Source organism: Cyprinus carpio, chromosome A22, assembly GCF_018340385.1.
Source record: "Cyprinus carpio isolate SPL01 chromosome A22, ASM1834038v1, whole genome shotgun sequence".
Lineage (NCBI taxonomy): Eukaryota > Metazoa > Chordata > Actinopteri > Cypriniformes > Cyprinidae > Cyprinus > Cyprinus carpio.
This window is the reverse complement of record NC_056593.1, coordinates 11,215,754-11,233,547: the sequence shown is the minus strand read 5'-3', so window position 1 is coordinate 11,233,547 and position 17,794 is coordinate 11,215,754.

The following is a 17,794-nucleotide window of genomic DNA, read 5'->3' as shown; positions in this document are numbered from 1 at the left end:
GTGTGTTATGTGTATCAACCAGTTAAAGAGAAAAGGTCTTTTAAATCTAGATTTAAACTGCAAGAGTGGTGGTCTGCCTCCCGAACAAGTGTTAGTTATGTTATTCCAGATTTTTAGGCGCTATAAATAGGCAAAGGATCTGCCGCCGCACAGTTGACTTTGTAATTATTCTTCTAGGTATTATCAAATTGCCAGAAGATTTTTGAGAAGGCAGCTGACGTAATGAGACTATATGTAACCAAGAGCTTGTTCAAATACTGAGTGCTAAACCATTCAGGGTTTATAAGTAATAAGCAGATTTTAAAATCTATAAGATGTTTGATAGGGAGCCAGTGTGCAGTGTTTACATGACAGAGAGGAGAAGAGAAAGAGAGAGATGCTCTGGTCTCTTTCTATAAACAATGAAGCTGAGTTTAAGTTACTTAAAAAAACAGCGATTTTACCCCCCTCCTTGCTGAGAAATATAATGTAGGATTCAGTATCATTAATAAAAGTCACATTGACAGCGCTGACAACAAGTTTATGAGTTTCTGAATGTTACTTTTTGCACAGCACGATCTCAGATCTGTGTGCCAGTGGTGTGTGTGCGCGCACATCAATTAATGCAGCGCATTGATAAGAACAGTGATTAAACTGAACAGTTTTAATGCATTGGCATTGTCACACACACACATACACATACAGTGATATTCCATACAAATGTTTCCTGTGCTCAGTGGTAGAGCATTGCGTTAGTAGCACAAAAGGTTGTGAGTTTGATTCCCAGAAAACACACATGGTTAAAAAAAAATGTGTATCCTGAATGCATTGTAAGTCACTTTGGATGAAAGCATCTGCCAAATGTGTAAACGTAATACGGTCACACTTTTTTTTTATTCAAGAAACTATAGGAAGGTTTTGGTGATGCATTGATCCAAGAGTAATGTCTTGTATGATGTAACAGTTTTGTGTCTTTGATTACATTTAACTTGAAATGTTCACACTTTCAAGTGGATATGATCTCATTAACCATTTGGGCACATGACATAGTACTATGTGGCATAGTTAAAAATGCAACTTCCTGGTAAGAAAGGACATTAATGCAAAGCTAAAGAGGAGAGTGTCCTCTGAGTGTCTTTGAAGAAGTGTTTGACCTTTGGATAGGTCTCGTATTTTTTGCTCTAGGATCCTTAGTTTTGATCCTATGCTTGGTCTTATGAAAAGTACAAAACATGTAACTTAAAAAAAGAGGATTTATATTTTTTTTTATCAGAGAGTATAGATTATTATTATTTATTCATTTTACAGATTAATTTGTGACTGTGTGTTTGTATTCTTGTAATGTATGTATGCAAAGGAAGATATATATCATTTATTCATATTGGTTCCAAAAATATTTCTGTGTTTTCAGTGTTTAACAGAAGATGGGGAATTCTCCTTTATATGGCCATAATGATAATTTTTTGCTTTGTAGAGCATGTTATGAATTCAGAGCTTGTGAAAGTAATGCAAAAGAGTGTAATTTGACTATGAAGAAATGTAGACATTGATTTTTTTTTAAAGAGTATCTTGTGTCGACACTAACACTTGTAAGAGTACTAATTAAAGTTGTAGTATTAACAAAAAAAAAGAAAAAAAAAGTCAAAGATTAAAGAATGCGAAACCCCATCATGTCAAAACATACATTCTACTTGTATTTTACTGACTAAAAAAAAAATTGAAGATAATTGAGATTTTTATAAATTAAATTATATTTGGTAACAATTTTCAACATTTGCTGCCCGGATTGTTGGACATTTTTTGTGTTGTTATTGTTTATTGGTGCAAATTCAAATGTCATTTAATATGAGTAATACTAATGCAATAGTTAGATACATAATTGAGCACTGCACCTTCAATACTTTTTCTAACTTTTATCATGCAAACATCGGCTTCATCAAAAATAGCTTTAAATTTGAAAGTGCAACAACTTGCTAGAAGAAAGCTTCTTGGGTCATTTGAATAAGTTTGTATTTTTTATTGTATTTGTTGTGTTTCCTGTACTTGGGCTACTTAAAATTACTTTTTTAGATAACCACAAGCCCCTCACCCCACACTCACTTCTAACCCCGACACAAACCCAGAACAAAAGTTGTGACAGGCTCTTTGGCAGCAGTCAGTTTTTTTTTTGTTTTTGGCGGATAAAGCAGACAGATCATGAATGTCAATTCCACGTAGTGGTGGGGGGATAAATCACACAAACAATAACCTTCCAGTTAAAGAAATTATTAGTTTTATTATATAATTTTAAGTAACATAATAAATTAATTAACAGATTGGTTAAATGCCTTAACTGGACTTTAACAAGATGAGCATTACGAAAAATTACAGTCCTAGTACGATTTCTTCATGCAGAATAGGTCATGCTTATACAATATTATCCCGATTCATTTGTGTAGCTCCGGTCCATTAACTACTATTAGACCAATACAATAGTTATATTTAAAACATATAATATTAATATGACTAAAAAGATAAGGTTGTTATTCTAACATTGTATTTAGAAATGTTGAAATGAACATTAAATACGATTAAGAAACAAGCTTTAAAAGATTTCATTGGTTAGTTGATATATGTTTGTGAAGGTGGAAAGATGTAGCGGTTAGCTAGAAAGATATTGAACGTGAAAATGAAGGATCTTATTGTAAGGGGTTTACCGGTGGGGGGGGGGTTCACAGTATTTGAGGACGCAAGAAATGGTAATACAACTGATGCTGCTACCAGTGAATTTTTTTTCTTCTTTTTTTAGATTTAGGGTACGGGCCACAGTAAATACAGCATGTAACAGGATAAAAATCATTACGTGTACCGCACTTCCACCGATAACAACGATAGGAAAAGTTGAGAGGGTAGTGTGTGTGTTGTAGTGTGTGTGATGATGAGGGTGTGGGTAAAACGTGTGTGCTAGGTGTATGTATAGGGGTAAAAAAAATAGCACTTTGCTGAGATCATTTAGTTTTGCTGCGACTTTGTGGTTTGGTAATCCTGTAATAAAATGTGGTTACCCTTAACTTGCTCTACTTGATCTTTATAATCATCTTGTGAAATTTTCTATCAATTTCTAGGCTTAAATTGTTTCGCACACAATTTTTGCTATTTCTTGTTTTTCCCTACGGACGCCTTCCATTTTTAGATCACAAATTTTCAATACATTCCCATAAGTATGTTCTGTACATTCCCTATACCTATATATTTTCTTACAATTTTAGTATATGTTTTTTTCAAACGCATTGCTGTTGTAGTGGAAATTAAGATTGGGTTTTACATTTCTACCTTTGCATCATGTAAAAACACTGGCTTTCATCAAGTAGTTGAAAGTGTACGCTTTGCTAGAAGACACTTGGGGGTCATGTTGCATGCGTTTTGTAGTTTTAGAGTGTGTTTGTAGGTATCGTACTGACCATCTAACTGAACTTGCTTTTCCCTTCAGTAGTCACCAGGGCCCCTTACCCTCACGACACTGTAAAAAGACTAACAAACACGAGACAGGTAAAGTTCTGCAACAGTCTGTGAAGGATAGGACAGTGATAAGGACTTGGTATAAGGATGATGATGATGAAGAAAAAGGAGAAATCTTATTCATATATCTAGTTTAAAACAACACATTGTGAAAAGTTTAGTTGTGAGACATACCATTTTCTACAAAAAAGTGAAGTGTTTTTCCAAACATATTTTTGCAGATTTGGACATATTTTTTGGACAGTTTGTTTATATGATATAAGTTTATATTACATTAGTTTTTATGAATAATTATGTAATTATGAAAATAGTTCTTCATGAATATTGAGCAGTTATTTAACTTTTAAACTTCTCATGTTCTTTTATTGTTTACATTTTGAAGGGTGGTTGCAACCCCAATCAAACTTTATGGGGTATTTGACGGAATACCAAAAATCTCAATTTCATAAACATTTTACAATGATGCTCCCCATTAATTAATGTTTAAGGGTTCAATGCATTTAACTAATATTAACTAACAATTAGCATTATTATTTAATTTACAGCTTTTGAAGCATTTCAAAAGTATTTTTAGATGTATTTCTGTTTTTATTGCCACAGTAGTTCATATGTTAACAAATTTTAACTGATATTAAATATAGGGTAAGTTTTAAAACATGGTATTTTAATAATATTTATAACTTTTTTTTGTGGTTTAGTGCTGCATTTGGTGGTTAAGTATCCGAAGGAAAATGTGTCGACTTTATGCATATAGGCTGGTTTTTTGATCCAGTTTAAAACGATATAATTGCTCAATCATGTGACAATGCTACCTCCACAACCCGATGCAACCCACTTCTCCCGCCACGGCATCACCTGCCACTAAAGGTAACAATGACACCGGCATCACCACACAAGACACACACTCCAGCAATTATACATTATCCTCTCCCCCACTCAGTCTGTCCCCTCATTACCTCTGACCGCCATCCTCCCATCATGCCACACTGTGAACTCTCCTTCAGTGCTGCGCATCATGATCAGTGGTATCTTTTAATAATGGGTCGAATCTTAATATATTAGTAAGGTTTTTCATGATACAAATCTCATACTTTCTTTTAATTCAGGCTGATGTCTTTCACATGCATAGATAGATATTGTCTCCACGCATAGGGGGAGCAAAAATAATATGAACCAAAACCAAGGCATTAATTTTGATGGCCGATGCAAATAATACAAACAGTGGAAGGATTTTCAGGTTGACTTTAAAGTCGGTAAGGGTCGTAAGCTCCTTTTAAATGAATATGTGACCCCTATCCATGTGAACAGATGCCCACATACAAAAAACCATATTCCCACCAACGCAGCCTAGTTTAACCCCCACAGTCTGCATTAGAACCTTAATGCAGCGCTTGGTTTAGGCTTGTAGGGGTGATAGATGTACTCCTCTTCCAATAATTCCGTCATATTCATTAGTTTCTGAAAACATTTGCATTATCGAAACAGTGTTTTTGTATATAATCTAATAACAAATGGCCATTAAAAGTTTGCAGTTTTTTTGGAAACTTCACAATAGGTCTCGACAAAACAAAGCAGTATCACACTCACTGATTGTGATGTTACTTGAGAGTAATTTACTTGAAAGTAGCTTTATAGTAAAAAAACAATTTTTTTTTTTTTTTTGCAGTATCCAGGAGGTCACACTGAGAAAGTTGGGTGTCTTTTATTTGGATAGACATCTAAAATTATTATTAGTTTTAAAACATCACAAACACACTCCTGCACTCATTTTACAACACACCCACACAGTCGTCACCTCACACAGGTAATGAAGTCCCCAGATTAACTTGTACATGAGTTTAGTTTAAGATTTTATTAATTATTAGTATTAGATTATTTAGTATTATTATTATTATTATGATTTATATTATTATTGTTGTAATATTGTCGTTTTTTTGTATTCTCAAGAATATACCCATTTGAAAAAATGTCTTAAACCTAATTTCTCGTATATATCTACACAAGTGCTGTCGTAGTAACTGAGTTACATGTAATCTGGATTACATAATTAAATTCCCCAAAAATGTAAGTAACTTTTTAATTAGGTATATTACATTTTAAAATACTCTGTTACTTTTTTTAATTGATTTAGATGATTACAGATTAGTCACACAAGACTTTGTCTCAGGAAAGTTTTGGTCTGTCAACACCTGTAAAAAGCACAAATCATGTGATTTAATTTTATTTATTATATTGAGTTATTTATTTTTTGTCAAGCCAACCTGTGTTGCACCTAAAAGATTTACCACCTGACTTTTAACACCACGATTTGCATGGTTCACGGTTTTTGATGTAATTTAATTGTCACTAACATGCTGGTAAACAAATATAATATTTTATGCTTTTTAGTATAGGGTTTTAGGTTTTGTTGTTGTTTTAAAATTATTTATTTTAATTATATATATATATATATTATAGATATATATATATAGCTATGACAGTACAGACCAAAAGACTTTGGAAACATTACTATTTTTAATGTTTTTGAAAGAAGTTTTCTTCTGCTCATCAAGCATGCATTTAGGTTGATCAAAAATACAGAAAAAAACAGTAATATGTGGAAATATTATTACAACTTAAAAATATAGTTTTCTATTTGAATATACTTTTAAAAAATAATTTAGTCCTGTGATGCAAAGCTGAATTTTCAGCATCATTACTCCGGCCTTCAGTTGTCACATGTAACATCCCGGGGGTCTATCACATGAGCTTTAGAAATCATTCTAATATTCTGATTTATTATGAGTGTTGGAAACAGTTTCTGCTGTCTAATATATTTGATGATAAAAGTTAAAAAGAACTGCATTTATTAAAAAAAAAAAAAAAAAATTCTAATAATATATATTCTAATAATATATTTTCTTTACTATCACTTTTTAATCAATTTAACACATCCTTGCTGATAAAAGTATTGCTATTTATTTTAAAAAAAAAGAAAGAAAAAAAAAAATTACTGACCCCAAATACTGACCAGTAGTGTATATTGTTATATTACAAAATATTTTATATTTTAAAAACATAGCTTCTAGTTTTTTTTTGTTGTTTTTTTTTTTTTACTTTTTATTCATCAAAGTATCCTAAAAAAAGTATGCACATGTTCTGAAAAAATAATTAAGCAGCAGAACTGTTTCCACCTTTGATAAAATGAATCATCATATTAGAATGGTTTCTAAGAGGATCATGTGATAATGATCCTAAAAATTCAGCTTTGCATCACAGAAATAAATGATAATTTGAAGTATAATAATTTAAAACAATGATTTTAAATTGTAATAATATATCACAATATTACATTTTTTTCTGTATTTTTGATCAAATAAATGCAGGCTTGATGAGCAGAAGAAACTTCTTTCAAAAACATTAAAAATAGTAAAGTTTTCCAAACTTTTGGTCTGTACTGTATATATATATATATTATATATATTTAACCCTGATCATTCACTTTTCATTTGCAGTTTCTTTACAGACACCAGTTTGGAAAACATAGACGTAATTAAAAGTTTAATGCACTTCATGATTTTAATAACAACGAATGGAATATATTTTCATCCTCTGTGTATTTTTTTGTCACTATGGTAAAATATTAGTCCTATATAAATCAATGGGATAAACGTTGTAGGTGAAAAGTACTCTAAAAGATCAGAAAAGTAGTCTGATTATATCACATAAAATGTGTACTGTAATGGATACTAACTATTTTTTTTTTTTCATCATTTTTATAATTTGAAAACAGTAACGGATTTCAATTTGTAAGTCATCTAACCACCAGTTGTCTATACGTTCCTCTGCAATAGTGGTTTTCAACTTTGGATCCTATATCTGTTCTGAGAGAAGTCCCAATAATAAAAATAATTTAGCCACATAATCATGTATGAGAGCAGAGAAAACACCTCCTTTTGGCACAAAAGCTGTTCAGTCTATTGAGTCTCAGAAATACCTCAAGGATTAAAAGTTCCATTGCATAATGTAATTCTGATGAAGGTAATTAATATGTTTTTTTATCTCACACTTTCCACAGTTGCAGGAAAAAGTGATGCAGGTAAGTGTTGCTCTGTTTCTGTTATGCTTTTTCCTGATTAAACATATGGGTCATAAAATATATATCAGTGAAAACTTCAACTTCTTCATGCTGTCAATTCCATCATTACAGTCCCCTCAGCACAAATATCACTAAAGGTAAAGCTGACATCAAACTCACACTCCTGCATTATAACTCTCACACACAATCTCGTAAAGATTTTCTAAAATGTCCTATTAAAATCGAATATTACAGTATTCTTGTAATTTAATATGGCTAATGCTAATACATTGTTGGCTGTTAAATATGAATGAATTAAAATCAGTTATAAATCATTTAGATTTTAAAAATATATTATTTTTTTATATTGAAGTAATTAAAATCATATTTCATGTTTTTATTCATATCTCATTTTAAAAAAGGTAACACTTTAGTATAGGGACCAATTCTTCCTATTAACTCGTTGCTTATTAGCATGCATATTACTAGCATAATTTGTTGTTTATTAGTGCTTATAAAGCACACATTAATGCCTTATGCTGCACAATCATATTTTAGATTCCCTAATGCACCCCATACCTAATGTAATTAACAACTTCCTTTCTGACAATTAATAAACAGCTAATTAGGAGTTTACTGAGGCAAAAGTCATAGTTAATAGTTAGTTAATAGTGTGAATTAGTCCCTTAACTGAAGTGTGACCAAAAAGGGTTTATAAGCTAAACATTTTGTTTGACAAAATACTCACCATCATATAAGGAGCACTTCTAATAAGAAATAAACTTATTAGACTTATGTGGCGATGGCACATGACGATTCCCTTCAGAGAATGAGGGTTACCATAACGTAACCGAGACGTTCTCTTTCAGTCGGTCACTCCCGACGTCATGTCGGATGACCGACGAATTGGGATCCTTAACAAAGGGCAACAGGTACTGCTACTTCAGTGTCCCATGAAAGCCACCTGTGCCACTACTTTTTGGCGTAGGCCAGGGCTTACCACAAGAGGACCAGCTACTGCTGCTATGTCACTACCCACTCAGTACTACTGGATAACAGTGGGAGATAACTTACGCTTGGAAGTGGAACCTGTTTATACATACGGATAAAAATAAAAAAATATAGCCTGAATGCACTGTAATTCGCTTTGGAAAAAAGCGTCTGCTAAATGCAAAAAAAAAAAAAAAAGTACCAATTCCACTTGGAACAGGGACACTGCGGAAGCCCCATCCTTCCCGAAGGAGGTTTCGGAGGCAAATACACAAATGAACATCCGGTTAGGTGCATATGGAAAAAATTGGAGGTAACCCTCTTGGAATGGCAGAAGTCTGCTGGGGAAACACACGGGCTCTGAGGCCATACCGTGGACTTTACATGTATGGAATCCACTTAGGTCTCTACATATGGAACCCAGCCCTCTTCCGGTTCTCACAGATTCATAGAGAGAGGGCATGGCGCCGGAAGCTCCGCCATGTCTGGCTGCCGAGGGGACAGAGGAGCTCAACAGAGTCTACTGTATGGACTCTCTGAAGCAGTTATAGCAAGGTCACCTAGAACCCCCATCCAGGGACATGACATGAAGTTTTCGAGAGGTCTGGATGTGGGTGCCATAGTGTCCCCTGTCTCTGAGTCAGTAGATCCTTCCTGACCTTGCACAGTGTCTGTGCAAGCAGGCTCACTGTTTGAAACACATATTTGCGAAGGCCCCACGGCCAGCTGTGTTCCAGTGTGTCCGTGCTGAGCATTCCCTTGAACAACTGGCAGTGAGAGGTTTCTGGAGAGGCATACAGGTCTACCTGAGCGGCTTCCAAAACATCTCCAAATCAGTTGGACCGTCTGGGGATGGAGATTGCCATTCTCCCGGGAGCGCAGTTTGAGACAGCTCATCGGCTGCCCGGTTGAGCAGCTCCGGAATGTGAACAGCACGAAGCGACCTCAGATGCTTCTTACTCCAAAGGAGGAGGTGGCAGGTGAGTTGCAAAATGTGACGAGAGCACAGACCACCCTGTCGGATGATGTATGCCAGGGGTCAGCAACCTTTTTGGCATGATGTACCATTTTAAATTTTTCTGGTTAACCACTGTGCCAACTCCCACCCCCCCAATGCATTCTGTACAGTACAGTACATACACATTTTTTTCAGAATATACAATAAAAAACAATAGGCCTATTTGATTTTCATGCAAATAGTTTCTGGGGATTTTTTTTCATAAATTATTTTTTAAACTTTTCAGAAGTTTCTTGAATAACAGATAAACAGTGTGACCATACTGAACACCACTGTATGTGTGTATGTGACAAGGACAATGCATTGAAACCGTTCAGTTTAATCACAGTTCTATATTAATGTGCTGCTTTAATTGATGCACACACACCACTGGCACACAGAGATCTGAGATCGCGCTGTGCAAAAAATAACATTCAGAAACTCATAAACTTGTTGTCAGCTCTGCCATGCTACTTTTATTAATCAACACTGAATCGCTACGTTATATGTCTCAGCAACGAGGGGTGTAAAATCGCTGTTTAAGTAAGTTAGCCTAACTAAACTCAGCTTCATTGTTTGTAGAGAGAGACAATTTACACATCTCTCTCTCTCTCAATATGGTTATTTTTTTGTAGAGAGTGAGTAGTTTGCTTCACTGGAATATAGCTGTCAGTCATTTAACACATTTCTAACGTAAAACGTATCATTAAAAATATACTAATATTACAAACCCAATTCGAACCCAAAAAAAAAAAGTTGGGACACTGTACAAATTGTGAGGAAAAAGGAACAAAAAAAGGAATGGAATAATTTACAAATCTCATTAACTTATATTTTATTCACAATAGAATATCGATAACATATCAAATGTTGAAAGTGAGACATTTTGAAATGTCATGTCAAATATTGGCTCATTTTGGATTTCATGAGAGCTACACATTCAAAAAAAGTTGGGACAGGTAGCAATAAGAGGCCAGAAAAGTTAAATGTACATATAAGGAACAGCTGGAGGACCATTTTGCAACTTGTTAGGTCAACAGGCAACATGATTGGGTATAAAAAGAGCCTCTCAGAGTGGTAGTGTCTCTCATAAGTCAAGATGGGCAGAGGATCACCAATTCCCCCAATGCTACAGCGAAAAATAGTGGAGCAATATTGGAAAGGAGTTTCTCAGAGAAAAATTGCAAAGAGTTTGAAGTTATCATCATCTACAGTGCATAATATCATCCATAGATTCAGAGAATCTGGAACAATCTCTCTGCGTAAGGCTCAAGGCCGGCAAAACCATACTGGATGCCCATGATCTTCGGGCCCTTAGATGGCACTGCATCACATACAGGAATGCTACTGTAATGGAAATCACATCATGGGCTCAGGAATACTTCCAGAAAACATTGTAGGTGAACACAATCCACCGTGCCATTCACCGTTGCCGGCTAAAACTCTATAGGTCAAAAAAGAAGTAATATCTAAACATGACCCAGAAGCGCAGGCATTTTCTCTGGGCCGAAGCTCATTTAAAATGGACTGTGGCAAAGTGGAAAACTGTTCTGTGGTCAGACGAATCAAAATTTGAAGTTCTTTTTGGAAAACTGGGACGCCATGTCATCCGGACTAAAGAGGACAAGGACAACCCAAGTTGTTATTAGCGCTCAGTTCAGAAGCCTGCATCTCTGTTGGTATGGGGTTGCATGAGTGCTTGTGACATGGGCAGCTTACACATCTGGAAAGGCACCATCAATGCTGAAAGGTATATCCAAGTTCTAGAACAACATATGCTCCCATTCAGATGTCGTCTCTTTCAGGGAAGACCCTGCATTTTCCACATTTACCACATACTGCATCAATTACAACATCATGGCTGCGTAGAAGAAGGATACGGTTAATGAAATGGCCAGGCTGCAGTCCAGATCCTTTCACCCATAGAAAACATTTGGCGCATCATAAAGTGGAAGAAGTGACAAAGAAGACCTAAGACACTTGAGCATCTAGAAGCCTATATTAGACAAGAATGGGACAACTTTCCTATTCCTAAACTTGAGCATCTTGTCTCCTCAGTCTCCAGACATTTGCAGACTGTTATAAAAAAAGAGGGGATGCCACACAGTGATAAACATGGCCTTGTCCCTACTTTTTTGAGAAGTGTTGATGCCATGAAATTTAAAATCAACTGAATTTTCCCTTAAAATGATACATTTTTCTCAGTTTAAAACATTTGATATGTCATCTATGTTGTATTCTGCATAAAATACTGAAATTTGAAACTTCCACATCATTGCAATCTGTTTTTATTCACAATTTGTACAGTGTCCCAACTTTTTTGGAATCGGGTTTGTAAATTATTTGCAGCTTCATCTTACCTCGCTCTCTTTACCTTTAAACTGACGCTTTGCTATCTTCTTCTGTGAACAGTAAACTTTGTTTTGATTGGCCATCTCAGTCATTTTGACATTGACGAGCGCTGAGGCTTTGATCTAAAGTGCCTAGTTGTAATGAGGGTGAGGCAGAGGGCTGTGTTAAAATCCATTTGCAGAAGTTTAATGAGCAAACAGTTCAACAATCCAAAATGTGGGGCAGAAATCAGAGTCGTTGTCACAGGCCAAGATGTCAAAATCACAGTAATCAGTCCAACCAGCAAACAAGCATGAGGGAAATACAAAAGGCAAAATCCAGAGAAACAGGCGATAAATCATACACGTAGCAATCAAAACAAGACAACAGAAATGCTCGGTAAGGCAGTGATACTGCCAATACTTCGCAAAGGCCTGTTTGGCCTGACCATGCTTAAATGGCCTGTTTGGCCTGACCATGCTTAAATGGCTGCCAAACAGGAAGTGAACACAGAAGCAGCTGGCATTACAGATTCCCCCTCCCCTTAAGATGGCACTGCATCACATACAGGAATGCTACTGTAATGGAAATCACATCATGGGCTCAGGAATACTTCCAGAAAACATTGTAGGTGAAAACAATCCACCGTGCCATTCACCGTTGCCGGCTAAAACTCTATACAGTAGGTCAAAAAAGAAGTAATATCTAAACATGACCCAGAAGCGCAGGCATTTTCTCTGGGCTGAGGCTCATTTAAAATGGACTGTGGCAAAGTGGAAAACTGTTCTGTGGTCAGATGAATCAAAATTTGAAGTTCTTTTTGGAAAACTGGGACGCCATGTCATCCGGACTAAAGAGGACAAGGACAACCCAAGTTGTTATTAGCGCTCAGTTCAGAAGCCTGCATCTCTGTTGGTATGGGGTTGCATGAGTGCTTGTGACATGGGCAGCTTACACATCTGGAAAGGCACCATCAATGCTGAAAGGTATATCCAAGTTCTAGAACAACATATGCTCCCATTCAGACGTCGTCTCTTTCAGGGAAGACCTTGCATTTTCCACATTTACCACATACTGCATCAATTACAACATCATGGCTGCGTAGAAGAAGGATCCGGGTACTGAAATGGCCAGGCTGCAGTCCAGATCTTTCACCCATAGAAAACATTTGGCGCATCATAAAGAGGAAGAGGTGACAAAGAAGACCTAAGACAGTTGAGCAACTAGAAGCCTGTATTAGACAAGAATGGGACAACATTCCTATTCCTAAACTTGAGCAACTTGTCTCCTCAGTCCCCAGACATTTGCAGACTGTTATAAAAAAAATAGGGGATGCCACACAGTGGTAAACATGGCCTTGTCCCAACTTTTTTGAGAAGTGTTGATGCCATGAAATTTAAAATCAACTTAATTTTCCCTTAAAATGATACATTTTCTCAGTTTAAACATTTGATATGTCATCTATGTTGTATTCTGAATAAAATACTGAAATTTTAAACTTCCACATCATTGCATTCTGTTTTTATTCACAATTTGTACAGTGTCCCAACTTTTTTGGAATCGGGTTTGTAAATTATTTGCAGCTTCATCTTACCTCGCTCTCTTTACCTTTAAACTGACGCTTTGCTATCTTCTTCTGTGAACAGTAAACTTTGTTTTGATTGGCCATCTCAGTCATTTTGACATTGACGAGCGCTGAGGTTTTTGATCTAAAGTGCCTAGTTGTAATGAGGGTGAGGCAGAGGCTGTGTTAAAATCCATTTGCAGAAGTTTGAGCAAACAGTTCAACAATCCAAAATGTGGGGCAGAAATCAGAGTCATGGTCACAGGCCAAGAAGTTAAAATCACAGTAATCAGTCCAAACCAGCAAGCAAGTATGAGGGAAATCCAAAAGGCAAAATCCAGAGAAACAGGTGATAAATCATACACGTAGCAATCAAAACAAGACAACAGAAATGCTCGGTAAGGCAGTGATACTGGCAATACTTCGCAAAGGCCTGTTTGGCCTGACCATGCTCTTGGCACTCGACGAGGACCCCCCATGGTCGTGGTGCTGGACGATCGGGTCTGGCTCGATGGAAGTCTTCGATGAGTGATGGATCCAGGATGTAAGGGACGGCTACCCATGATCTTTCCTCAGGTCCATAGCCCTCCCAGTCCACCAGATATTGGAGCTGACCCCCTCGACGTCTTGAGTCCAGCAACTTTGTTCACCTTGCATGCTGGTCATCCATCTATATCCAGCGGTGGCGGTGGCTCTTGGCTCTCAGCATGGGGTCAGCATCCAGGTGGACCGGTTTTGAGGAGCGAGACATGGAAGGAGGGAGAAATCCGGTAATTAGTCGGAAGCTCAAGCTGGTATGTGACCTCATTAATCTGTTTGATTATTTTAAATGGGCCAACATACCTGGGGCTGAGCTTCCTGCTTGGAGGCCGCAGCTTGCGGTCCATTGTACATTTAATCATTTAATCATTTAGCAGACGCTTTTATCCAAAGCGACTTACAAATGAGAACAGTAGAAACAATCAGATCAATGAGAGAACAACAACGGTATACAAGTGCTATGACAAGTCTCAGTTAGACTAGTACAGGACACGTAGCCAGGGTTTTTTTTTTTTTTTTTTTTTTTTTTTTTTTTTGGTTTTTTTTTTTTTTTTTTTGAATATGATAGACAATAAAAAAGAAAAAGGTAAGTACTAGTATTAGTTGGTTAAGTGCAGGCGAAAAAGGTGAGTCTTTAGATGTTTAAAAAAAGAAAGAGTAACGACTCAGCTGTTCGAATTGAGATCGGGAGATCATTCCACCAGCTGGGAGCAGTCCAGGAAAAAGTCTGTGAGAGTGATTTTGAACCTCTTTGGGATGGCACCACAAGGCGTCGTTCACTTGCAGAGTGCAAAACTTCTGGAGGGTGCATAAGATTGAACTAGTGAGTTTAGGTAAGTTGGTGCCGTGCCAGTGGTCGTTTTGTTTTCTGACGGCTCTCTGTAGACGGACATGGGCACTGTCCCACACCCTTTCACTGCATCTGATCCAGTCATCGACTGCAGGTACAGATGAGGGTTCACCTGAACATGGGAACAAGGGGAGTTGGTATCCCAACACGCATTGGAAAGGGGTCATGCCAGTGGAGGAATGCGTTAGGGAGTTTTGAGCATGCTCAGCCCATGAAAGGAATTCTGGCCACCGGTTCTGTTCACGACTACAATAAGTTCTGAGATACCTGCCAATCTCCTGGTTCAACCTTTCCACTTGGCCATTTTACTGTGGATGATATCCTTATGTTAGGCTTACATTGATGTCTAATTGCTTGCAGAGGGCCCTTCAAACCTGGGAGGTAAATTGGGTTCCTCTGTTAGAAACAATATCCTCAGGCAAACCATAGACTCTGAAAAACATGTTGGAATAGGGCTTGGGCTGTTTCCATGGCTGTGGGGAGACATTTGAGAGGGATCAAACGACAGGCTTTAGAGAAGCGATCAATAATTACTGGTATGGTGGTGTGAAGCCATTGGAGAGTGGCAGGTCTGTGACAATGGACAAGGTCTATGGACAAGTGAGACCAAGGATGTTGAGGAATCGGTAACGGTTGGAGAAGACCAGAGGGCAGTTCCTTAGGAGTCTTGGATTGAGCGCAAGTTTGTCGGTCTTGACATAGGTTACCACATCTCTGGTCATCGATGGCCACCAGAAGGAGTTCTGTAATAGGTGGAGAGTGCGAGAAATTCCAGGATATCCTGAGCTCAGAGAAGTGTGAACCCATTGCATGACTCGGAGACGTAAACCTTGAGGCACAAAATGTTTGTTTGGGGGACTGTTTGCTGGTGGTGTTTCCTGCTGATGGGCTCGTTGGATCTCTACCATAATGTCCCAGGTTACCGGAGCAATGATAACAGATGGTGGAAGAATAGATTCAGGTGTGACATTGTTTGTGGATCATGATTTTTGGATGGTGATTAAGTCTTGATGTTGTTGCTGCCAGGCCTGTAGGTGACGGTAAACTGGAAACGGGTGAAGAATAAAGACCAATGGGCTTGACGTGGATTCAGGCGTTTGGCACTCTTGATGTATACCAGGTTTTTATGGTCTGTGATGACTTGGAATGGATTGACTGCTCCCTCAAGCCAATGACACCACTCTTCTATGGCTACCTTCATGGATAGAAGTTCTTTGTTGACTACACCATAGTTGCGCTCAGCAGAAGTCCGTTTTTCTTAGAGTTTTCCTGGTTGACCTTGACACTGGGAAACAACGGCTCCAATCCCGCAATCAGAATGCATCAACTTCTAACACAAAGGGAGAGTCTGGGCCGTGGTAAAACTGTTCTTGAGTTTGGTGAAAGCTTAGGTAGCTTCTTCAGTCCATTTGAGCTTTGATGGTTTGCCTTTTAGCAGTGACGTTAGGGGGGATGTAATCAGACTGTAGTTATGAATGAAGCGTCTGTAGAAGTTTGCCGAGCCGAGAAATCTCTGAAGTTCTTTTACTGTAGTGGGTTGAGGCCAGTCTGTGACTGCTCTGACCTTGGAGTCATCCATCTCGACACCTTGATGACTGATGTTTGTATCCAAGGAAGGACGTTTGCTTGACATGAAACTCACATTTCTCTGCCTTGACATAAAGCTGGTTATCCAGCAGGCGGGAGAGTACGGTCTTGACATGTTGGATGTGTTCAGTTTCAGACTTGGAGTAAATTAAGATGTCATCAATGTATGCCACTACACAGTGGTTCAGAAGATCTCTAAAAAATGTAATTGATAAAAAACTGGAAGACTGCTGGAGCATTAGCCAGTCCATACGGCATGACCCAGTACTCATAGTGCCCCCTAGTGGTGAGGAAGGCAGTCTTCCATTCATCACCTTCACAAGTCCTGATCAGGTTGTATGTGCTTCTGAGGTCGAGCTTTGTATAGATCCTGGCCTCACATAGTTGTTCCAGTCTGTAGATCGATGTTCAAGCTTTGTCGGAACACAAGCCTTTAAAGAGATGTCATTCCAGCTACTTTGAGCAGCAAGCGTTCTAAACTAAATAGCATAATCTGCAGTGGTGCGGTTGCCTTGAGACAAATGAAGCAATTGTGTAGATATATCCTTACCCCCAGCAGGATACTCAAACACCTCTCATTTGTTAGACAAAGTAATCATATGTCATGGTACGCAACAAACGGTCTGTCTCCCAGACCGCTGCAGCCCAATCAAGCGCTTTACCAGAAAGCAGTGACATCAAAAAAGCACATTTCCTTTCATCTTAGTAAAACTGTTCTTCCTGGCTAGCAAAAAAAAAAAAAATCTCCATTTGACGAATAAAGCCCCGGCATTGCTCAGTTGAACCATCAAATTTTTCAGGCATAGCAAGTCTTACCGTCAGGTCAGATGCTCATTTTGCAGCTTGTTGAGCTGTTCTTGGGAACCCTTGAGCATTTTGTTTTGATAAGTGAAAGCCACTTGAAGCTGGGAAACCTTCCGCTGGATTCAATGGAGGCGAAGTATTCTGTAATGAGGGTGAGGCAGAGGCTGTGTTAGAATCCATTTGCAGAAGTTTAATGAGCAAACAGTTCAACAATCCAAAATGTGGGGCAGAAATCAGAGTCGTGGTCACAGGCCAAGAAGTCGTGGTCACAGGCCAAGAAGTCAAAATCACAGTAATCAGTCCAACCAGCAAACAAGTATTAGGGAAATCTAAAAGGCAATATCCAGAGAAACAGGCGATAAATCATACACGTAGCAATCAAACAAGGCAATGGAAACGCTCGGTAAGGCAGTGATACTGGCAATACTTCGTAAAGGCCTGTATAGCCTGACCATGCTTAAATGGCTGCCAAACAGGAAGTAAACACAGAAGCAGCAGAGGAAGTGGTACCAGTCAGAACTCGGGCGAGGGCTCCCTCTGTTGGTGTGGCATTACACTAGTATGTGCAGGGGTCACGCGTGCATCCGTAGAAAAGCG